Source organism: Electrona antarctica (assembly GCF_951216825.1).
Source record: "Electrona antarctica genome assembly, chromosome: 12".
Classification (NCBI taxonomy): Eukaryota; Metazoa; Chordata; class Actinopteri; order Myctophiformes; family Myctophidae; genus Electrona; species Electrona antarctica.
In genome coordinates this window covers 9,998,490-10,016,403 of record NC_136793.1, presented here as the reverse complement: position 1 = coordinate 10,016,403, position 17,914 = coordinate 9,998,490, and the positions used below count along the sequence as shown (strand labels likewise).

The 17,914-nt window shown below is 44.3% G+C and overlaps 1 pseudogene across 1 annotated transcript; it reads right to left on the bottom strand.

Annotated features, from left to right (window-relative positions):
- Positions 1-15,956: 15,956 nt before the first annotated feature.
- Positions 15,957-17,904, bottom strand: LOC306933739 (E3 ubiquitin-protein ligase TRIM39-like; annotated as a pseudogene). The gene is made up of 2 exons: positions 17,453-17,904; positions 15,957-17,143 (listed from the first exon to the last, which is right to left on the bottom strand). The product of its transcript is annotated as an E3 ubiquitin-protein ligase TRIM39-like (transcript).
- Positions 17,905-17,914: the final 10 nt, after the last annotated feature.

The following is a 17,914-nucleotide window of genomic DNA, read 5'->3' as shown; positions in this document are numbered from 1 at the left end:
TAAACGTTTTTATCAGGATGGTCCGATTTGTGGCATTTGTTTTCTGAATGGTGGTCTCCATCGCTGTATTGTATCTGTGCCTGTTCGCTCTACCGCATGGTAACTTTACCTGTTCGCTCTACCGCATGGTAACTTTTAGCTTCCCTCTGGGCGGCGGTGGCTCACGGGTAGAGTGGCTGGATGGTAACCGCAAGGTTGACAGTTCGAACCCAGGCTCCCCCAAAGTTGGTGTCGAAGTGTCCTTGAGCAAGACACTGAACCCCTAATTGCTCCTGATGTGCTGGTTGGTGCCTTGCATGGTTTCCGCCGCCATCGGTGTATATGAATGTATGTGTGAATGTGTGAATGTAATGCACAATCTGTATGTAAAGCGTCTTGGATAAAGGCGCTATATAAATGCACCATTTACCTCTCCTGTGAATTTGAATTTCAGTGTTTATCCAGTTCTGTGGTTCTAGCTATGTTCACGTTGGCAGGTCAAATCAGATTGTTGGCCTATCGTGAATGGAATCAGCATGTTGTTTTTAAGTCTTAAAAGCAAAACACAACACATTTCAGAGATGTGAACCACATTCCTTGGTGGTTTGGAATGTGTCAGTATCAGCTGTCATTGTATGGATGTTGATGGGTGATGGTTCGACCAAACAATGTCATTAGGTATGCACACTATTGACATTTTGGCCAATATTCAACAAAATGATTAACTGTCAAATCCATCAATACCGATATTGCAATACTGTGATTCTGCGTGCAGAAATCTAAAAAAGACTTTTGATTCTTATTAGCCGATGTAGTAGGCCTACTGATAAAGTGTCTGCTTTCACTACTGTAGTTAAAACGTAATATATAACGTTTGCTTGTATTTGTCCGTCCGGTAAAGCGTCCCCAGAAGACACTGATTTGTGACCCACCGTGAATGGGAGACAGTCATTGGACTAACGAGACACCGCACAGACGAACAGTCTGGTGAGACGTAGGAGGACACTAGGCAGGAGGCATATAGTCCTAGAGACCTCTCAGTGCCTGCTATCCTCCAAGAACACACAAGGCCGAGAGCGCTTCCTTTTAGTTCTGGCAGGAGAGAAAGGACAGTGGGCCGGTCCGCGCGCGGGGTGGGGGGGGTTTAGGGGGTCAGCACTGGTTTGTTGCATCCGGCCGGCAGGTTGCTCACTTCCCTGTTGGCCAGGTGTGGCCATCTCTCCCGGTGCTGGTTGTGCCTCGGTGATGGATGCGCCCGGGGCGCCCCTCCGTGGACTTGTCTATAGCTGGAAGCCTGGAGGAGAGGGGCAGTGACTTGGCCAATCACTGCTGACCCGCCAACTGGAGAGTGTAGTGGTCGAGGGTTGAAACACTCTAAGAAGGTTGGAGACAACCTGATGACCTCTCTTCCAGGCCAAGGCCTGGTAGAGATCCAGTAGAAATGGATTATATTCGCATCTTTGATGTATTTACAAACGAGATTATCATTCAAGAGTCTGCCTGTGCTATTAGCTCATTTTGGATAAAAAAATTTAAATCAGTTTTTCTCCTCTCTTGAACAGTTACTCTTGCCGCCATGACATGTCTCTGTATCAAGAAGAGTCACATATGATGAACAATATATGCACATATGCATTCATGCATCCCTGTAGTATCACAGGCTGGCAGAAAGCATCGCCTCACAACGTGCCGCGACCTGCTGCGAGTTGTGACACATTGTGAGCTCGTAGACTGGGTTATTTTCAAATGTCATCCTGTCATACACCCAGGGTAGTGACACATTGTGATTCATGTGGTTAATGTGTGCATGCGTGTCAGGCTGTAAGACAATGGGGCAGAGGATGAGGGGGATTCTGCTGTGATGTGCAGCCCTGATGTGGCCCTGATGACAGATGGCTGGACAGGCAGGTAGTCAGCAGATTAAACACGCACGCACACACGCACGCACACACACTCTCTTATTCTCACCTTCAAGCACCCCGCGCACACACACACACGCGCCGCATGCATGCACGGCACGCACACATTAAAGCCCCCCATGCTGACACCCAAGCATGCGTGTGTTGTCAAATGCACCATTTGTGCCTATTTTACAGGCTGCATCCACTCTGGAGGTGTCGACTAGTATACTGCTCAACGTTGATGAACTATGACCAGGCTCCAACCAATAGATAAGACGTGAGTATAGTTTCCATCCAGTGCATTTGGTATTCACTCTACACTAAAAATAGGTGAACGTTCCCCCTAGAATAGGGATGCTGGGGTTTCAAGTGGTTAACAAAAGGGCTTAAGTTTTAAGCATATTTTGATTATCGTGAGAGTGATAATATCGTTAATCACAATTATATTTGCCACAATAATCGTGACATGTAGGCCGCCTGACCTTTAAGTGGGAATCCTTTACGGATCCCAACCCTAGTGGCTTGCATTTCAGATGCGTCGGCTGAAGCGCCTACAACACGCCACAACGGCACAGTCTAGTAGTAGTCATGGTTTTCCCATAAGTGAACGGGGGAAGCTGACGCTGACGTAGCATACCGATCGCACATGCCGAAAATAGCCGATCTACTGGCTCAAAATGCGTCCCCAAATTATAGGGACATCGGGTCGAAAGACGTGATTCGTCCTCTGACCCCATGACCGCTGGGATTGGCTGAGACGCGCCCGGCTCCTGTTTCAACCGCTGGGATTGGCTGAGACGCGCCCCGCTCCTGTGTCACTGGAAGATAAGCCTCCGAGTCAAAGAGAAAGGCCACTTCACCATAGTCTTTACGTACAGAGCTTATGTGAGCAATGCCGCTTGTGTTCTGAACATGCATGTACCTTACTGTCTACATAGCTATCCATTCTGAAGGGGAGAGTAGTACATATCTACGCTTACTCGCTTAGCAGGTGAGCCACCTGAATTTGATTATTTTAAGGCGGTGGACAGACAGACAGACAGGGTGGAGAGAGGAGAGGGAGGGCAGCAGAGTGTGTGCGTGCGTGCGTGCGTGAGTGCGTGCGTGCGTGCGTGCGTGCGTGCGTGCGTGCGTGCAAAATGGGGAATGGGGCAGATTATATGTGGGGGTTTAAGGGTTTTACCTGTTTATTTAGGCAACAATAGACACACACAAACACACAGACTTGGACCGTGACCAGAACAACAGCTTTCCATGAATATTCACTATTAAATGATGAGCTTGTTTTAACCGCTGTAACCCGTGGCGGGAACATAAAATAGAGACCTGCAAGCTTGCAGCACAAGTTGTGACACATTGTGAGGCCTGTAGATCGGCAACATTTTTGGGTGAAGACATTTGGTGTAGATGGAAAAAAAAAGCTGACTGGTTGACCCTGGTCAACGAAGTATTAGTTTACTATAAGTAGAGGGCTAAAGTGGTTATTCCCTAGTTTTCACTTCATACAACAGTGTGAAAACAGCCAATCTACAATCTGACTGACTGACTCTGACTGGTAGAGACAGACAGATTGAGACAGACAGTCAGTCAGTCAGTCACTTCTCCATGAGGTGTTAGACACCAGATGGCCTCTCAGTGGTCCAGAATCAGCAGTCAAGAAGTCAATAAGGAATAAGGTTCAAGGTTCAAGGTTAGCTTTATTGTCCCTTGCGGGAAATTGGTTTGCAGCCATATCATAGTAAAAAATACACACAGCAACAACATTCAATACAAACTACGATCTAAGAACAGGGCACTAGAGACAGAGAATTCATAACATTCAATAGTAGCAAAGTCAGCAAAAGTGCATTAGTGGCAATATTAGAGGCAGGAATAAAGTGCTATCAGCTGTTCAGCAGTTGAATAGCAGCCGGGACAAAGGATAGTTTGAACCGATTAGTCTTTGTAGTGGGCACCCTCAGCCGGCGACCTGAGGGCAACAGTTCAGTTAGTCTTTGTAGTGGGCACCCTCAGCCGGCGACCTGAGGGCAACAGTTCAAACTCAGACCGAAGTGGGTGATCTGAGACCTCCAGGAGGGAGGAGGCTCTCTTAAGCATCTGCCTCTTGTACAGTTCTATGAGTTGGGCTTGGGTTCTCTACTGTCCCTTGTGTATTTACTCTAATAGTAAATACACAAGACACACGCTCGCCGATGGGACTAGTCATATGCTACAACCGTACAAACCAATGTCTGAAAGCTTTATTGTTGTTTATACGTCAATAAAACCCCAAAGCTATATCTAAACAAGAAGGCTCTGTGATGAATATGTAATTGCCTGAACCCTATAAAACAACCTTGAGTTTCTTTGCAAGTCATCTTTCTTCTAGTTTTGTAACTGTATTTTGACCTGATCTTTTTGTCAATTAAAATATGGTTCAAAAGCAGGAAAAGTTATATAAGAGATTATCTGCAGGAGTGTAATAGGTACATTGTTTACAATCTGTCACTTAAAGGCGTAGTGAAACGGAAATGGTGGACATTTTATTTTGAAGTTTCAGACGGTCTCAAGTTGAAACACCGCTATGAAGTTTCTGAACCAATCAGAGCGTCGCATTCCTTCAGGGGATGGGACGGTAGCTAGGGACGGTAGCTATGCTACGCAGGACAGCGTGTGGATGTTTGTTTACAAATCAGATAGTCGTCCAGCTTTACCAGTTTACTCTTATGTGGCTTATTTCTACCCTATAATGTTTTCAGATACATTTTTTAGCGTGATGATTAAGTTAAAATCGAGTAATACACTCTCTGGATGTTATCTTGAATGGGAATAAAAACGGAAGATATCTGTAATCAGTAGCAGCTGTGCAGCCTGTGCTGGACGGATGCGGAGATATGGGGAATTAAATGGGTGAGCTTCATTTTTTATTGGCTTTTATCAATGTGGGCCTCGACACGTCATCACGCAGCACGTTTTCGTTTTCAGGAAGTAATAAAAAATATATGGAAATATATGGAAATTTATGGACGTTTGATATAAAAACACACAAAAATGAGAATTTTCCCATTTTTTTGGCATCCATTGTTAGGTATGACCATATGATGACCACCGATATGGTCTAAAAGTGTGAAAAACGTATTTCACTACACCTTTAAAACACGGAGCCCATGCACCAGAACCATAGTTACCGTAGGATTAAATTAGTCGTGCAGCCCGCCAGAACCGTAGCCTACGTTTTCCAGGGTTTATATTCTTTCATCCATGTTTTGATCGGATCGAATCGTTAGCTGCCTCTCGTTAGCATAACAGTCAAAGTGGGACAGTGGCCGCGGCCATTTTGAAGATGCGCACGCATCCACTTGCACTCTATTTGCTGCTTTCAATCTCCAAATCGGCGCAATGAATGTCGTTTCTGGTGAAAACAAGGTCGGGTTTTTTCACCAGAGAACAACAACCGGTCAAGACACCACACACAGCATTTTGTCATCTGGTTACAGATATTTTGGCTCTTCAAAATAAGGGTTGCGCGTGATAAAACATTGGCAATGCGCGATAGATATAGATTAATTAAAACTGGCGGTCAAACGTTTAACCGATTCCAAGTCGCCATTGACTCCGACACTGTGGCACCAGTGCCAACAGAATACAGGAAAAAGGCAGCGAAGACCCCGTGAACCAGTCCTGTGAACCGGAAGTATAGTAATCAGCCATTTTGGAGCCGCCGTGGGTCCCCTTCGCTAATCTTTGGATTAGCGAAGTAGCCAGTTCGGGGGCCCCCTCAATCCGACTACCTATACTTTTACAAATCAACTACTATGGCACGGCCGGGCTGCGATGATTTTTCCGGGGGCAGACCGTTGGTTCCTCTACCTCTCGGGGCTTTACGCAGTTGCGTAGTTTGCGTAGGGCAAATAACCGCCTCTATTTCTACCAGTTTTGCCCCCCTTGCCAAGTGCCCCGGTGCGGCTGCACACAGCGGACTATATGGTTAATCCGGCCATGGGTACGTCAGGGTTCAAGTGGTTATATAATGACATCCACGTAGAGCTCAGATGAACAGTGAATGAAACAAGACAGACTCTCCTCTTCTTGTCTCCCTTTACAGATCCCAGAACATTAGATGCTATTATCACATTAACACCTGAGGGCAAGATTCTAAATGTACGTTTCTATACGAGATTTGAGATAAAAAGAATTCGCTTAAAAAAAGACAAATATTCAAAGAATTGCACACATTTTCACGATTTTTCAAAGATAGCAGATCTGCTATATCTTTGAATAGCCAACCAAGGCTATATGTAGCTAAAATTAAAAAAATGATACAGATGCTTTTCCGGTTTGAATGAGTTATTAGAGCCTATATTCTCGCATCCCTCAGGCTCGCTCCACAGGCTGTCTGGATGAGCTTCAGGGCTTTCTGCCTTTTTTGTATAGACACGAGTGGTCTTTCAAGAGAACAGAGGTATTCAGGAGCCCAGTCACTCACACAGAGTGGATCATTCAGTTTGCTGCTCATAAGGGAATTGTCCACGTGCGCACACACACACACACACACACACACACACACACACACACACACACACACACACACACACACACATACGCACATGCACGCACATACGCACGCACGCACGCACGCACGCATGTTTGTTGTGTAATAGACGTTGTGTTTGATCCCATGTGGCATCTTTGTTTGGTATTCTTTTAACTAGACCTGTACGTGCCCGTAGCAGTCGGCCATGATCCAGCCTACTTGGGAACGATGCAACTTGGGAACCTAATGATATTAGGTTGATCGGTATAGCTCTGTGCTCGATTTGCTTTGCCGGCAGCAAGATGGCGGCACTCACACAATGGTTCAGATCGAGCTGGATGAACAAAGCGACTATGTTTAGCGGCTCAATCCTAAATGCTGGTTACCGTCCATTTCAAATATGAATACTTCAAAAGACTCTTAAATAGACGTTGTTGACATTAGCTTAGGGCTGATTTTCGGGGGCGGAAATGGTCTTCTTCTACAAGCAAAATAGAACAAGAGTCTATGGTGGCAGTAGCCAACATCAGGCTTCTGCCCCCTGGTGGTCAATGAGTTTTCGGTGATGAGGTGACCACCGTAAACTACAACATGACGTCACGCAGCGGTGGTCACCGCTCACACAACACATTCCTCTGTTTAAACGAACCTAACCACCGTCGTTTCGGTGGTCACCTCTTCTCCAAAAACTATTTTGAAAATAATAGATCTACATAGATCTCTTCGGCTATTACCAAATGGCCGAAATAAATAAATAAAATAAAATAAATGGTGCATTTATATAGCGCCTTTATCCAAGGCGCTTTACATAGATTGTGCATTACATTCACCCATTCACACACACATTCATACACCGATTGCGGCGGAAGCCATGCAAGGTACCAACCAGCACATCGGGAGCAATTTGGGGTTCAGTGTCTTGCCCAAGGACACTTCGACATGTAGCCAGGAGGAGCCGAGATTCGAACCGCCGACCCATGGATCATTGGACGACCTGCTCTACCTCTTGAGCCACAGTCGCCCGAAATGTATAGGGCTGAAGTGGTTAATATTTTATTATATATATATATTAATATTTTGTAATTATAATCAAAATCTACAAAGTAACGAGTAACTAAAGTTTTAAAATGATAGTGGAGCAAAAGTAGGCCGTTTGCCTCTGAGACAAATACCTCAAAATTGTACTTAATCACAGTACTTAATTAATATAAATTGACTGCAACAATAACCGGAACCCATTTTGGGCGGGAACCCCTTTTGGTGTTTTAAGCATTATGTTATAATTTAGCTATTGAAAAATAGCAGATCTACAAGCTCGTAGCGCGGCACCGAGTGGCGCGCTACGAGCTCGTAGGTCTGCTATTTTTGAAAAATCGTGAATATAAAATTAAAAAAAAAATCTTTTTTTTTTTTTTTTTAATAATTTGGGGACCCCCTAAAATAATTTGGCGACCCCCCGAGGGGTCGCAACCCACGGGTTGAGAACCCCTGCTTTACACCACTGCAAAGGTTAGCGTGTGGACAAACACCCACGAAGCCCTCTATATCCCCTCCTCTCCCTCGTACCCTCTGGATCCTCTCGGCTATTTCCGGGCCAATTAAAACCACTGCCTATATGGGCTGGAGGGGGGCCAGGGGAGGGGGTTCAGGCGGGCAAGAAGCAGCGGACGGACTTCACCCTAATCCTAGGGAGACGGGGAGGAAAGCGTACGCTCACACAGCAGGTCACGGAGATGGAGAGACGCGTGAGAGAGAAGGAAGGAAGGGTGAGATCCCTGAGACGTGTGCACGCGCGTGTGTGTGTGTGTGTGTGTGTGCGCGCGCAGTGTTGGAAAAAGTACTAGTATTGCTAATTTTTGCTGTATGTAAAAGCATCAATACTGCAATGTAGAAATACTTGTATTATACTAGTATTGGTATCAACATGTGCTTAAAGTACACATTTTTTTAAGTATAAAGTACTCATTTCGCAGAATGTCCCATTTCACAAGTTTTCAATTTGAACAGAAAATATTTTGAAAATAGCAGAACTACACATGCTCACATGCTTGTATAGGCCATTTCCAAATGGCTGAAGTGGTTAATGTATATGTTTTGTAATATCACAATCTACAACGCAAAGTAGTAACTAAAGATTCCAAATGATTGTAGGGGAGTTAAAGTACAATATTTGCCTCTGAGATGTAATGGAGTAGAAGTAAGTACTGCACATTTGAAATACTCCAGTGAAGTAAAAGTTCCTCAAAAGAAAGTACAGTACTTGAGTAAATGTATAGTAGGCTACACCACTGTGTGCGTGTGTGTGTGTGCGCGCGTGCGACAACAATTGGATTGTGTGAGACAGAGAGATAGACAAGCAGAGAGAGTGAGGGAGAGTGACAGAGTTTCAGAGGGGGTTAGCCTGGAGTGGGCAAACAGAGCGAGACCGAGATTAAGGAGAAAAAAGAACATGGGACACATGGGACCCTGTTTGGCCGGAATCAGTCACATGGCACTGAAGCTCAATTTGGAGAAAACACATCATTTTTGCTCAAAATATTTGTTTTTACTCTCTAGTTGCGTGCACTTCATTTCTGTGAAAACAAATGTTCACTTTTGTCATTGTTTGGCCGATTCAAGACAAGGCGAGGCAAGCAATTAACTACATCAAGTATTAAGAGAGTGACAAATAAACATCTACTGTATATCTGACTATAAATGCACCAAGTCTTGTCTGTAATCCACGAAACTTGGACAAACCAATAGAAGAGCCTGGCCCCATGCAGTGAATGGAGTTGTCGTATAATGGCTCACCCCTATATCTCCATATTTGGAGCTGGCCTGTTCTGACATCACAACACTTCATATTTGGGCATGCCTGACACATGACTCATAGGAATAAAGGGACACAGAGAGACAGATACAGACATCTCCATATATGGGCATAAAAGGGACACAGACAGATGGAACTATACTCTGACATGCAGGGTACACAGGGTATACTTGCATAGCCGGGTGCATGGGGCATGGATCTCCACCATCGTTACCGAAATATCCCCCTCGACACAAAGACAAGATGGGAGCACTATTTAAGTTAAAGTCATTGTGGGCATTGCAATTAGGATGGACTATGAAAAATCACATGACTGTAAAGATACAGTGTGCCGACTAACAGTTTTCTGAAAAACGTATGTTAAGGACCCCCAAAATTATATGTATTTGGCCGCTTTAAATATATTCAAAGATTTGCAAAATGTTCAAGATAAAAAAAAAAAAAGAAGCTCATAGCGCAGCACAAAGTGGCGTGCTATGAGCTTGTAAATCTTCTACTTTTGAATAGCCAGCCAATGTGCTTATATAGTTAAATTCTATGACACAGGTGCTTTCCTGGATTTAATGGACTAGTTATAGAGCAGGTCATATTTTGGTCAACTTTAAAAAGAGCCAGCCAGCCGCACACTTATTAGCCCAGCGAAGATATTAGAGGTCCATAAAGATATCCCCCCCCCCCCCCCCCTTCCCCAGAGAGCCTGATTAAGGAGGGGGAAAAGGTTCTTTAGCGCGCCTTAATATCTCGGATTCAGATGCTATCGACCGGCGCCTCCACTCAAGGTGAGGAGTTTCCCACATCGAGTTATGAGTTTCTGATACCAATTACATCACGGCCATACTTAACGCACGCACGCACGCACACACACACACACACACACACACACACACACACACACACACACACACACACACACACACACACACACACACACACACACACACACACACACACACACACACACACACACACACAGATAACGATTTTCACTAATTCACAAGGCCCTTAACGCCATCCCCCGTGTGTTTGTTTGCTGTAAGAGTGCTGGAGAAAGAGAAAATGAAGGTGAATTGTCTGTGTTTATAGGTGTGCGTGTGCCACGCATTTGTGCATGTGTATGCCCACGGCGCATGCGTGTGCGTGCACGGCGCTGCACGCGGGTGTGTTCACGTGGCGGCGGTGGGAGTGCATTTTACAAGGGTCGTGCGCCTGCATATCTTTTCTTTAATGCTTTTCAACAAGACTGCGGAAAACATCCAAAGTCAAACGAGAGAGCTTATAGAAAAACGCTCAGTCTGTGAATTATAACTTGGTTCCGGCACAACGACCACATGACATGAGACCCTCTATATTAGGATATTAGGATTTTACTCGAAATCTGGAATTTCAACTATGCATACTTATTGAATTGACCAAGTAATTTCATTGGATGATGAGAGGCGTTCCATGCGTGCTGATATAGAATAAAACCGCACTGGGACTTTTAACTGTATCTATCTCTCCACTCCAGGTGTTCTGATAACCGTTAATTACATTACGGTTCGGGGTCATTATCTGGCTTATAGAGCTACATTATAAGAAACTTCGCTCAGTAACAATACATTTTGAGTTACATTATGGGCGCTCGGTAGAGGAGGGCCGAGGGAAGGACGTCTGGATCCAGGGAGTGCAGGGAACAATGGAGAAGAACTGATCAAGCCGAGCGGGTTCACATGGGAATAACATAGTGGTGACATGTAAAGTAAAGTAAGTGTACGTTTACGTCAAGTAAAGAGGCAAATATTGTACTTTAACTTCACTACATTTATTTGAAAACTTTAGCTACTAGTTACTTAGTAGAATTATAAAAATATAAATAATGCACTACCCACTTCAGCCATATACATTTCGTCCATTTGAAAATAGCTGATCTACAAGCTTGTAAGATCGGCTACTTTCAAGAGATTTTTATACATTTGAAAACTTGAAATGGGACATTCTGCATAATGCATACTTTCTACTTTTGGTACTTTGAGTCTTTCTACATTGCAGTATTGACACTTTTAGTAAAAAAGAAAAAGAAATTGAGTACCTACTTTTTCCACCTTTGATAACAGATCATTATTTTTGTTCAAGCACATTCTCACTCAAAGGTCACTTTGCATCGTTCGGGGTAGTCTGAGTCACGTCACGTGATGCATAACCAGTATATCACCGCTATACCTCCTCCATCCATCCATCCATCCATCCATCTATCTTCAACCGCTTATCCGTAGTCGGGTCGCGGGGGCAACAGCTCCACCAGAGAGCTTCCTCATGGGGGATCCCGAGACGTTCCCAGGCCAGTGAGTCGATGTGTTACCTCCAACTGCGCCTTGGTCTGCCCCGGGGTCTCCTCCCAGTGGGACGTGCCTCAAGGACCTCCCTATAGGTATAGGGAGACACCCGAGAGGCATCCTAACCAGATGCCCGAACCACCTAAGCTGGCTCTTTTCCAGGCGAAGAAGCAGCGACTCTACTCCGAGTCTCTAGCTCCATATTCCAACTCTAACATGTAGTGTTTTCATAAATGATCGCCCTACTTGATCATACTGCGTCACACAAAAGCATCAAGGTGGCATATCTGCAATCTCGAAACGCGGCGTGAAGCGACATATTTTCAGTTTGCAGGTCTGCCACTTTTGATGCTTTTGAATTTGAATCCTGAAAAGGAAAAAAAGGTTTTTACATAAGACAAACAACTCTGATAACATCACCACTATGGGGAAAAATATATCAAAAGTTACAAGGCAGGAAATAGAAAACAAATGTATTTCTTTCTGTCTTTCTGTCTTTCTTTCTTTCTTTCTTTCTTTCTTTCTTTCTTTAGTGTTCATTTTTAGAATTGGAAGCCCAGCTTTAGAGGTGGAAACAAACAGCTTCCTTCTGGCCTGGTTTAGTAGGTGGCGAGAGGAGAGGAGAGGAGAGGAGAGGCTGCTCATGTTTTGGCTGCACCACGCGACCATGCTGTCTGCTGCTGCTGCCCAAGACCTCTGCTGCTGGAGTTCTGACAGAACCACCCTGTCCATGGCGCTGATGGGATTTGAACTGTCAGCACCCCCACACCCACCCCCACACCCCCACCCCCATCCCAGTTAGTACAACTGAAATGTAAAAGAGACGATAAAGGAAACGTCACGAGCGAGCTGCGAGTTGTTCTTTTATAGCAAAGCAAGAACGGGCTATCAATTGAATTTGTCCCGAGCCACCACGTCCGACAAATAGTCATTCACAAAAAAGGAAATATATTTTGGCTATAACAACACATGCCGAGTTAATTCTGCATGGTTTAAGTCAAATGAAAGAGGTGTTAAAGATGAATAAAAGAGCAGTTATCAGCTGCACGGATCTGGTTGGGAAAGTTGCTTTACTTCTGTATACAGTATTTTACTCTTGGGAGGTATAGGCCACTATAGGCCACTAGGATGTGGCCAGTACACAACTGCACTCTTCAAATACACTACTCCCGCTGTGCGTGTGCGTGCGTGCGTGCGTGCGTGCGTGCGCCTGTGTGCGCGTGTATATGTGCCGTGCGCGCACTCGCGCGCGTGTGTCCAAGTGGTGAGTGGACATTTGTCAGGTTTTTTTTTTAATTTTTCTCCAAAATGAGTTCCTCTGTACTTTGAATGTATGTGAATTCACCCACTCTATACCCTGACACAACAAGCTTTATTAAGGAGCTACAGTACTAGCTATACGTCTCTCTTATTCTGTGTCTCTGTTTCTCCTCTCAAACACAGGTTTTCTAAAAATGGATGAAGCAGTGAAGATGAAAACCATTCCCTTGCAAAGAACCCACACCCACCCACTCATATACACAGAAGACATATAGGAAATGATCAATGCAGTGCAGGCATGCATGCATGTATGCACGTGTGCTCTCGTATGCTGGATTACGTTACATACTTCCTTATTGGATTTTACCGGATTTTATCTGAACTGTGTGGATTTGTGGAGTGAAACTGGTCTAGTGAACTGCACTTTAAAACGCTGCACCTGCTGCTACTTTCCTTTGTGAACTTCACATTCCGTGCTCAGCCAATCTAAATCATCGCTATGGGGTACACTACACACAAACACACAAAGATGGGCATAGGAGGGACTGGCGCCCCTCAAAAATAAGTTAAAGTAATAACAAGGGCTTGTGATTAAATAATAACTACATTGCATGCAAGTTGGAACACAGCTTGATGTTTTCCATTTCCTGGAAAAAGTACGAGAAACACGTTTTTTTCAGAAACACAGGTTTTTTCAGAAAAAAACCTGATCGTTCGTCGATCGATTGTCGATCGATCGTCGATCTCTCGATCGTCGATCATTCGATCGATCGTCGATCTCTCGATCGATCGTAGTTCTCTCGATCGTCGATCGTCTGTCGTCGATCTCTCGATCGTCGATCTCTCGATCGATCGTCGATCTCTCGATCGATCGTCGATCTCTCAATCGATCGCCGATCGATCGTCAATCTCTCGATCGATCGTCGTTCTCTCGATCGCCCGTCGTCGATCTCTTGATCGTCGATCTCTCGATCGTCGTTCGATCGACGAGACCTGCTACTACGCTATCTGTATGTATCACTTGACTTGTTTCTATCATGCGTTTTCCTTTTCTCTCCGGCTCTGTCTCTATCCTCTCTCTTCTTGTGGAAACCTCAAAATGGTGCCCGCATGAAAGAAAAAAATGATAATTGCCCACTTCTTTACACCTGTAAACCTGTGTGGTGACAATAAAGTACACACACACTCTCAAAAGCACCACAGTCAAGGTGCAACCGTGCAATATGCTTTATTTGTGCCTGATACTCTAAGGCAGCTTTGTGTGTCGCGCGCACACACACACTCATCACCGGTTGATTACAGAGAGACTTGCAGGAGTCTCTTTAACCCAACGCTTTTATCTCACAGAGTTCACCTTATCGCTGTTATCCAGACCGGATTATCTCTCTCTCTCACTCACACACACACACACACACACACACACACACACACACACACACACACACACACACACACTAGGCTAACCGTGTGTGTGTGTGTGTGTGTGTGTGTGTGTGTGTGTGTGTGTGTGTGTGTGTGTGTGTGTGTGTGTGTGTGTGTGTGTGTGTGTGTGTGCACAATAAACCCTACAATGTGCACTCACATGCTTTCAGAAGAGCATGTGCCGCAACAAAAGGAAGCAGAATGAAGTGCCACAGATAGACTTATAGGTGAAACCAGCGTTCTGTTGTCTGCGTCCTCGTGGTCTAAGCTGTGCCTCGGCCAGGACAATATAGCAGCATTTATCTGTGTACACCACTACACCCTAGCCCCATATGTGCCCTCAGTCCCTACGCTCATTCTGTAGCTCCGAGATGAGGTCACACACAGTTACAATTACATCGTGTCCAAAAACTAAAAAGGTCCGTAAATTATTTTTCATGTCCGGAACTAAATTAAAATGAGTTTAGCTCATTATCGGACCTTTACTTTTTGGACACGATGTGCAGAAAAGGGTAAGCGACGTTCCTAGTGGAAACCATGCACCGGTTCTGAAACGCAGTGGAATGGTAACTGTGTGCATGTGACCTCATCTCGGAGCTACAGAATGAGCGTGTAGGGACTGAGGGCCCATATTGGACTATGTACACCCCTGTGTTGCGTGTGTGCGTTCACCAGAACCCCCCCCCCCCCCCCCCCCCACTGGGTGGTGTCAACCGTGAGTGTGCGTGCACACGCGTGCGTGTGTTGAGTCTACGACAATACTAAGGTAGACTTTAAGTAGCCTGTAGAATATGTTTAGTGGTTCATTCACATACTACCGTCCTTTCATTCTACTGTAAAAATACTGTTTTAAAATAAAGGTGGTGTAAGTGATTTTTTTTGTTTTGTTTTTAACTTTGTATATTTTATACAAGTTCAGATAGGCCTACAGTATACAGTATGACACCATTTTTAGCCAATCAGGAGAGAGAACTAGTAGACAAAGAAGATCATTTATCAGCTTCAGTTTTAGTGTTCCATAAGATTAGTATCCTGACCTGAAAATGTATTTTCTGCTTACTAAAGTGTTGGGGAGACGGGGAGAACCCTAGTTACTGAACAGACACTTCATAGCAATAATGAATGATTACCATCTCAATTTAACACATATTTCAACCACAGGAAATTAAAGAACACCACAAAATGTGGTGGATTCCGCTGGTGGTGGAAGGGTACTTTGTATAATGGTCTATCATTTCAGAATTGTTGGACATACATCTGGTCCAGGTAAAAAGTCACAAAGATTTCAAATTGTGTTAAACATTTATTGTTCCTATAATGCGTCAAATAGCCAATGCTGTGACATACAATACATATTGGGAAGCACAAAGTCAAAGACAAGTCCTAAGCAATAAGACATAATAAAAACATATGTGGATCTTAAAAGATAAAAAAAAAAAAACATACACAGGATATAGCTGGCAGGCTATAGCTATATACTATATAGTTAATCATTAACATCAGCTGCATGCTGTAAAGAGATTGTCATTAACATCAGAATTATTGCATGTCTCTAAAGTACAAAACAGATTTTCACCATTAATCTTCTTTAATCTTTTTTATATAATTACAACATTTAGTTTAACAACTGGATGGATTTGACAGTTTGATGAGAACATATTACACAAACCTTAAATATATACACACTTAAATCACAATTAATGTTTTCATGGAAAGCTGAGGATGAGTCTAATTTGTGTATCTAAGGGGAGAGATGATCAGGAGTTTTTGCCACTATTGTTGTCACATGGATTGAATAATGGATAGAGTTTCTCAGTGAAGGTGCAGCCAGTGAAAGAGTAGATTAGAACTCTGGCCTCCACATCATAAAAGGAGACCAGACCTTCCTCATAATCCACAAACACTCCCACTTTCTGAAGATTCTCTTTTACAGTGAGGAGGACAGGAGGGTCAGCAAGAGCCTCACACTCATTTCCATTACTCATACATATAGACCAGAAGCCCTTGTTGGGAATCGGTCTGATTGATCCCTTCCTGTTGATGGACTCTCTAACCACTCCTAAATCCCAGTCAGTTTTCCCTTTAACCTGAATCTCATAGTAAAACCGTCCAGAGGAGAGGCTTTGCTTTCCTAAAACAGAACGACTCTTGGAGAATCTCTCCGTGTTGTCTGGGAGGTTCTTCTTCATTTCTCCATAACTCACTTGTTTTCCATCTCAGACAGGACGAGTTTGCTGTGTGCTGTATCAGGGTCCAGAGTTACATCCACTGCATATTGTTGGATCCTTTTCAGCTCCGTATCACCTAGATTCTTCTCCATCTCTTGACTGAGGGTCTTCTCCAGCTGAGCCACAGCTATCCTCACAATCCCCACATATGAAGGCTGATGGACCTTGACCTTTGTCCAGTCCTTGGTGGGTGGAGGGGTGTTGATGGACGTGAGGTTCTGGAGGAGGTGGAGGTGGTCTTCAGTGTATGAGAGCTGCTTTAACTCAGAGCTTCTCTTCTTTAACTCAGTGATTTCCTCTTCCAGCTCTTTGATGATGCCTTCGGCCTGTTTCTGTGTTGTTATCTGCTTTTCTTTAATCCCATGAATGAGCTCAGCCTTGTTTCTCTCAATACAGCTCACCAGAGCAGTGAAGACATGCACACTGTCTGCTATCTCTCTGTCTGCATCTTTCTCGCTGAGGTCTACTGAGTGTTTCACCTCCTGAATCTTCTCTTGTCTCTCCTGGATCATCTGCTGAACTTCGGCCTCTGTCTTCCCCAGCTCAGCCTTCTTTCCTTCATATCCCTCTTTCAGAGATACAGTTTTATGGAACATGTGGTTTGAGTCAGTGCATAACTGACAAACACACACGTTGTCAGTCTTACAGAACAGCTCCAGAGGTCTGTCATGTTTCTTAATCCTTACACATCAAGTCTTCCAGGTTCTTCACAGGGTCGATTGATTGATTGATTGATTGAAGAATTTATTAACAGTTTGCAGAATTACAGTACATTTCAAGCACAAACTCAATACAAAGGCTGTTAACTGTGAGTGGACGACCCAATTAAGCATTACACTTGTTTCCAATAGGGTCCACCATGTTCAAATCATCAAAACATTTAGAGACGTACAAATAGACACTTCTATAGACAGAACAGGAATTCATCATAAAGGAGGTAAAAAGGGAAAAGAAATATATACAGTGAGGGGAAAAAGGGGGGGGGGGGGGGGGGGGGGGGGCGGTGGGGGGGATTCAGATTTTACGGGGGCCAGTTTCGAATTGTGTCGAATTGTGTCGTTTTAACGCTGTGACTCTCTGATGAGGCTCCAGGTGAGTCTCACAGTAGGAGGTCAGACACACCAGGCAGGACTTCACGGCCTTGAGCTTGTTCTCAGAACAGATGTCACAGGACACTTCATCTGGTTTAGCAGGTTCCTGGATTGTTTTGGAAGTTTTTTTCAGCTGCTTTGAATTCCTGAACTGGTCAGCCATCTCTGCAAGAACTTTATTAACAGAGACTTCTGGTCTATACTATAGAACCTTTTGTTACACAGTGGACACTTAAACACATGATCACTATAGTGTCCCAGTGATGTGTGATGCAGGCGTTGCAGTAGTTGTGTCCACATGGAGTGGTGATTGGATCAGTGAACACATCCAGACAGATAGAACACAGGAACTGCTCTTCAGACAGGAGACTGCTGGCAGACGCCATTTCTACACAC